Genomic DNA, 6,680 nt, shown 5'->3' with positions numbered 1-6,680 from the left:
ATGATAAGCAGCGAGAGATTAACCATGTGAATTCCTACTCGGCTGCAAATCTTGGGATTTCTTCAAACAATGCTCTTTCATCACTCAATTCCTCTCCAGGTCAAGCATTTGATGCTCAACAACCTTAGAATCAAACTTTTGTTACTCCATCAGCAACATCTTTTACTATTGTGTCATCCATGCCTCACTCACAAAGTCAGTCGTCTATTGCTCCACATGTTGTTTCCTCCCCCAATGTACCAGTTGTGGATTCTTCTTCAAAGTCAAAGGAAACTGATGAAAATCTTGCTCTTGCCACTAGACTTGTCAACTGTTATAATGCCTTTGTAGCTGGAGAGCTCCCACCTCAACTCTCATTTACTGACCTGGATCAAATTCATCTAGAAGATATGGAAGAGATGGATATTACGTGGCAGATAGCTATGGAAGTATTTAGGGCGAAGCAATTTGCAAAGAAGACAGGAAAGAATAATTGGGGAATGAATGCTGACAAGAAGGTAGGGTTTAACAAAGGAAAGCTGAGCTGCTTCAATTGTCACGAGCCATGTCATTTTACTCGTGAGTGCTCAAAACCATATAGAAGGATGAACAATGATAGAACGATGGTTACTGTGGGAAATAATCGTGGAGGTGCTGCTATCAATAGTGAGACTGGAATGGTTGCTCAGTCTTTTGACTGGGAGGACCAGATTCAAGCACTGAATATTTCAGGGCCTAAAAATGCTCACTTAGCCCAAATCAATGATGATGTTCCTGTGAAGAATGCTGAGGCTGATCCAGAAGAAAAGATGATGGAGTTGCAGTTTGCACTAATGGTACCCTCTACCGCAGAATCCAAGGAGAATGAAGTAAGTTTATCTTCTTGTTCTCAAGCATGCATTTATTATGTTAAAAATTCTTCGTGAGGAAATAGAATCATTATGTAGGGAAGTCAAGGACCTAAAATACGAAGGTTGTCAACTCAGGAAAGGATAGAAACCCCTAAATGCTCAATTAGAAGCAAAAATCAAAGACTTTAGGAGACTTTAGGAAGAATATAGAAACAAATGTGAAAATTATGACTATGTTAAGAGACAACTTGCTGAATTGACTACTGAGCTTGACACATTAAAAGGCAAATTTGAAACTGAAAATTTTGATTTTAGAAAATTTAATGTGTCAAGTGAAGTAGTTGCCAACATGATAGACCAATGCTTTCAATTTAAACATAACCAGCAAAAGGGTTTAGAATACGATAAAGTGCCTCCACCTTTCAATCATAATTATCAGTATCACCCTGTGACTGAAGAGGAGATTGCCAACGAACCATTCATGGTTTATGGCAAACCAATTGGTTTTATTTCAGGAGGAATTATTAATATTGAAAGTATGAATGTTTCTACTTCCCCTGCAGATCAATCCTTAACTCAGTCAAAGCAAGAAGCTGAAGGATATGTTTCTGATAATAAAACTGTGTCTGAACCTGTTGTTTCTATTTCGAATGAAAACTTTAGTGTTTCTAATGTTAAAATTAATGATACATCTTGTGATGCTTCTGCATCGGATCATGTTGAGTTGAATTTTTTTTGAAATATTTGATGACTTGTTTGATAATCCTAATGCTCCTGATGTTTCTATTACAAGCACACCAACTCCACAAGTCACACAATCTCATGCACCTTCCCTTATCGCACAATCTGTTTCTTGCTCATGTTCTTGTGGAAAAAGCAAGGGTGTCATTAAAGAAAATAAATCAAAAAAGGGCAGTACCAATTTCAGTAATAATAAATAGATTTGTTTCAATTGTGGTACTGGCGGTCATATTGCTAGGAATTGTCCTAATCGGGCTTTTGTGCATTTTCTGTCACCAAGAGGAGAGAGCGATTCTAGAGGAAGGTCTTTAAATAGAAAGTCCTCAAGAACTCGTTCTCGAGATGATGATTGGAAGGATGATCAAAACAAGAAAAGGGCAGTTTTTCAAAAGAACAAACAAATTTTTAATAACAAAGTCACAAACAATTTGCCAAAATCGAACAACGCTCTGCCGAGATTAGTTTCGTCAAAGACCGGATCTGGGTCTTCAACCACTTCTGGTTGAAAATCCAGATGCTCAATGCAAACTGAAAAGAAAAATGTTTCAAAACCACCTGTGATTGTTAAGAAACATAAATATCATTGGATGCCCAAATTAACTTCCAACCAATCATCGTCACCCTCTTAAAGTGTTTTAAATGATGATTCAAAGTTAAAGGTATTAAAAGATAAATCTATGATTGTAAAGGGTCGACCCAGGAAAGTAATTACCAGGGTCCCCAAATCTAAATAATTCCGCTCATTTTGCAGGGACAGTTGCGGAGGAATGTCGTCAGACCTTGGTATGTCGCCAGCGGCTGCTCCCGGCATATGACTGGAGACATCTCCCAATTGAGCAACATTCGATCTTTTAATGGGGGGTATGTTTCCGTTGTGGGCGGAGAAGGTGGAAAAATCACTCAGAGAGGAACCGTGACAAATGGAGTGCTGAGTTTCGAGAATGTCAACTTTGCTCCCGATTTAAAACATAGCTTGTTGAGTGTTTCTCAAATTTATGACAAAGGTTATTCAACGCATTTTACTGATAAAGAGTGCATGATCCTTAAGCCAGGAATTGTCATCCCAGAAGAGTGCATCCTTTTCAAATCAAGGCGGGATGGAAATTCTTATATAATTGACATGAACAGTAACATACCTGAACAAGTCACCTGCCTCTTTTCAAATGTCTCAGAACAAAATGCTATGTTGTGGCACCGACGAATCGGTCATGCGAACGCTAAGAATGTGAATCGTCTTGCTAAAAATGAGATGGACGTGGCTTACCTGTCAGAGACTTTATAACATTTAATAAGTATGTGTCATGCGCTCAAGGAAAGCATCATAGAAAACCACACCTGCCAAAACAGGTCAATTCAATCAGCCAGGTGCTCCAATTATTGCACATGGACTTATTTGGTCCGGTCAATGTCCTAAGCATCAACAGAAACTCGTATTGTTTGGTTGTGATTAATGAATTCTCTCGTTTTACGTGGGTTTTCTTCTTATCCAACAAAGTTGGGATTGCTGATCTGATAAAGAAGTTCATTGTGATGATTGAGAAACAAACTGATAATCGGGTGAAGGCGCTTCGAACTGATAATGGAATAGAATTCAAGAATGCAGCTCTTGATCACTTTTGCTCAGAAAAGGGAATTGTGCGTCAATACAGCTCTGTTCGCATACCTTAATAAAATGGTGTGGCAGAGCGGAGAAATCGAACATTGAAAGACGCTGCAAGGACGGTGCTTTGTGACTCCAAGTTACCTGTTTTATGTTCTTGAAGACGAAGACGAAGAAGTTGTTTACAGACCTCCAATAGTATCCTCTTCAATTCCTACGGGGGAGTTGATATTGCCATATTTATAAGTATTTTTAGGCAATATTTAAGTACATTTCTATTAATAAGTTTATAATACGTTTAGAATAATGGTACTTATGACTTTAAATTGTTATTTTCAGTCAATTAAGAGTATTTTCGAAGAAAGGGACCAAAAGCGACAATATGTGGAACATGGGAGACTTGGAACACAAGAAAGGAATAAATCCACGGGAATTACTACACCCACGTCGTGGCCTGGATAGACACGACGTGGCACGAGCATTACGGAAGATAAAGATCGCGTTATTGAGAAATCCTTGCCCGGTAAGGATAGCTACGGAATCCACGTCGTGGCGCGGGATTTTGAGGTGTATTTAAGAATCCTCAACCATTACGAAAAAATGGGAGACTTTGGCTGAAAGAAGGAGTTCCAGGAAGCGATTTTGAGCAGGAATAAGGCGCTGGAAAAAGGTTTTCAACACAAAAAGAATTAAGGTCCACAATTTAGTTTAGTTTTTATCTAGAAACATGTTTAGTGATACCTTGATATGTGTTAGTATTTTTTATGCTATTATGAGCAGCTGAATCTAGCTACTCTTGTTTAGCTAGATGAAGCTTCTAACTTATGAATAGCTTAATTCTTATGGATTTATTTAGTTGGTAAAAATTGCTTGTGTTTGATTTGAATTACCTAGTATGCTTGTGTTTGTTTCTTTAATTGCTTGATTGCATGTTCTGTGTAGCTTAGTGACCATTAACTGCATGAACTTGTTTACCTAATGATTTAGTGAACATTGAATTGTTAGAGCTAAGATTGACTAATCTTAGTTAGTAATTAGAGTAAATAAGCTTAGTTGTGCTAGAGAACGTGTATTGTGATTATAATTGCGTTATTATAATAAATCTTGCATAGCATATCTATAATTAGTTCTGTGTTTAATTGTTTTTGAACATACATAGTTTGACATGAATTAGTTAGTTATTGTTAAAGTTAGAACTAAATTAATAATACAATTAAAACCAACTTGATAATCCATAATCATTAGCTAACCATAAGGAAGAGTGGATTCAAACTAGACAAGAGTGTGTTTTTACTTATTGAATTTGAGTTAAGTTCGTCTGATCTTGTAAAATCAGATAAAACCCATTTGAAACTTGTTAATAATTAGGTTAATATAATAGTAAGTAGATTAATTACTAATACCGTTCCATGTGATCGACACCCGACTTACCCAAACTATACTGTAATCTGACTAGGTACACTGCCTATAAGTGCATAGTTAGTTTAAGTTTGTTAGGTTATAAATATTAAAATTAGTGGGTACTTTCGTGCACATCAAGTTTTGGGCACCGTTGTCGGGGAACGGCTTATATTATTAGTTTATTTAGTTACATTAGATTAATCAATCCTTTTGTGGAATAAAATCTGTAAAAAGTTAATTAGTTATTTTTTTAGCTTAGCTGGTTATTTATTTCTGTTTCTGTCACAAGGTTCACGACGTGAGTTTTATAAACTCACGACGTGAAAGCTGCTATTTTCAGTTTTTAGTATTTTCTTATTTTAGTTCAGTTTTACGTTTTTAGTTTAGCGAGTTGCAGGAGTTCATGACCAGAGGCTCTAACACACCTTTGGTGCCACCACTTGAAGATCCTGAGTGAGCAATTCACAAGAAGAAGACGCCCTTACAAGAATTAAAGTCAGCTTTTTCAAGGAAGTCGGGAAGGAAGACAGGAGAGTCAAGTTCATCCTCAAGTCACAAGAGCAATTTTGAGCACTTGAATCACCCGTCCAAACCGAATCCGAATACGATACAGAGCCAGAATTTGAAGAACATACGAGCGAGCCCGAGAACGAGCCAAGGAACGAGATGGCAGAAATAGAAGAAATGTCCATGAGAGCCTACAAGAAGCGGATCCGAGATGATGTGGACCCCGGTTTAATCCAACCCGCAATACCTGCCAATGTCACATTCGAGTTGAAGGGGCACATATTGACTGCACTGAAAGATATCCCATTTAATGGGAAAGATCATGAGGATGCTTTTAAACATCTAGATGAAGTAAATGACACTACAGACTACTTCAATGTCCCCAATGTCAACAAAAACACAGTCTTGCTTAGGATGCTTCCCATCACTTTCAAAGGAGCTGCTAAGGAGTGGTTAAAATCACTTCCCCCGGGTACAATCACCACTTGGGCTCAAATGCATGAGCAATTTTTGGATCAGTTTTGCCCACCATCCAAGATAGCTAAACTCAAGAAGGCTATAGCCAACTTTGAGCAACAACCGGGGGAGTCTTTATATGAAGCATGGGAGCGGTACAAGGGCTTGCTCAAAAATTGCCCTCAGCATGATCTAAATGTGCAACAAGAGATGTCGATTTTCTATGATGGGGAGAACATTATGACAAGACAACTACTTGATTCTCAAGGACCTTTGACAAAGAAAAATCCAAGGGAGGTCAAGGAGCTGATTGAAGAATTCGTGAAACACTCTCGTGAATACCACAACCATAGGCAAGATGGAATCAAAGGCGGTGGAGGGGCCCAAACTGAAGAAATAGCAGCTGTGATGGCCATGCTGAATAATTTGGATCGAAGAATGACACAAATGGAACAGTTAATACATGCCATAAGAGTGGGCTGCGAGAGATGTAGTGGTCCACACTTGACAAAGGACTACAATTTAGATGAGTTTGGGAACAGAAAAGCTCAAGTGTGCTACTCGAGTGGGGATAAGTTTGATGATGACTGGAGGAAACCGAAGAAGGAATGGCTGCCATATGAAGAGTATAAGAAGCAAAAAGAAGAGAAGTATAGGCAGACAGGTCAAGGCTTTTATAAAAAGGAGCAGCCACCAGCCGAGAAGAAACCCGATCTAGAGACTATGTTGATGAAGTTTATGGAAGCTTCGGAAAAGAGACATGATACGACTGATTCTGCTATTATGGAACAACAAACTTTAATAAAGAATCAACAAGCCTCCATCCATAACCTTGAAGTTCAATTTGGTCAACTAGCCACTCTAGTTCATGAGAGGTTATCCCTGAAAAATACCGAAAAGAAGACCCAATCTCATGTAATGGCCATAGACACTGAAGAAGAAGCCATCACTGAGTTCCTGGAGGCATTGGAAGAAGAATCACAGCAGCCTAACCCAAAACCAAAGAAGCCAAAATTAGAAAGTGAAAAGGTTGCTGAAACGGCTTTGCCACGACTTGGCACTTATCCGGCCACAACGTGGCCCTTGTCTGAACAAAAAGATTTTGAGGCCGTTCCAGTTTATCATCCACCTTTGCCTTTTCCATC

General features: G+C 38.5%; 1 non-coding gene across 1 annotated transcript; it reads right to left on the bottom strand.

The window, feature by feature from the left end:
• Positions 1-5,622: 5,622 nt before the first annotated feature.
• On the bottom strand, positions 5,623-5,729 carry LOC111913129 (small nucleolar RNA R71). Its single transcript, XR_002857437.1, has one exon. It is a non-coding gene; the product is annotated as a small nucleolar RNA R71 (small nucleolar RNA).
• Positions 5,730-6,680: the final 951 nt, after the last annotated feature.

Source organism: Lactuca sativa, chromosome 4 (assembly GCF_002870075.4).
Source record: "Lactuca sativa cultivar Salinas chromosome 4, Lsat_Salinas_v11, whole genome shotgun sequence".
NCBI classification, from domain to species: domain Eukaryota; kingdom Viridiplantae; phylum Streptophyta; class Magnoliopsida; order Asterales; family Asteraceae; genus Lactuca; species Lactuca sativa.
Note: the sequence above shows the minus strand (reverse complement) of the source record. Positions and strands in the feature narration are given on the sequence as shown.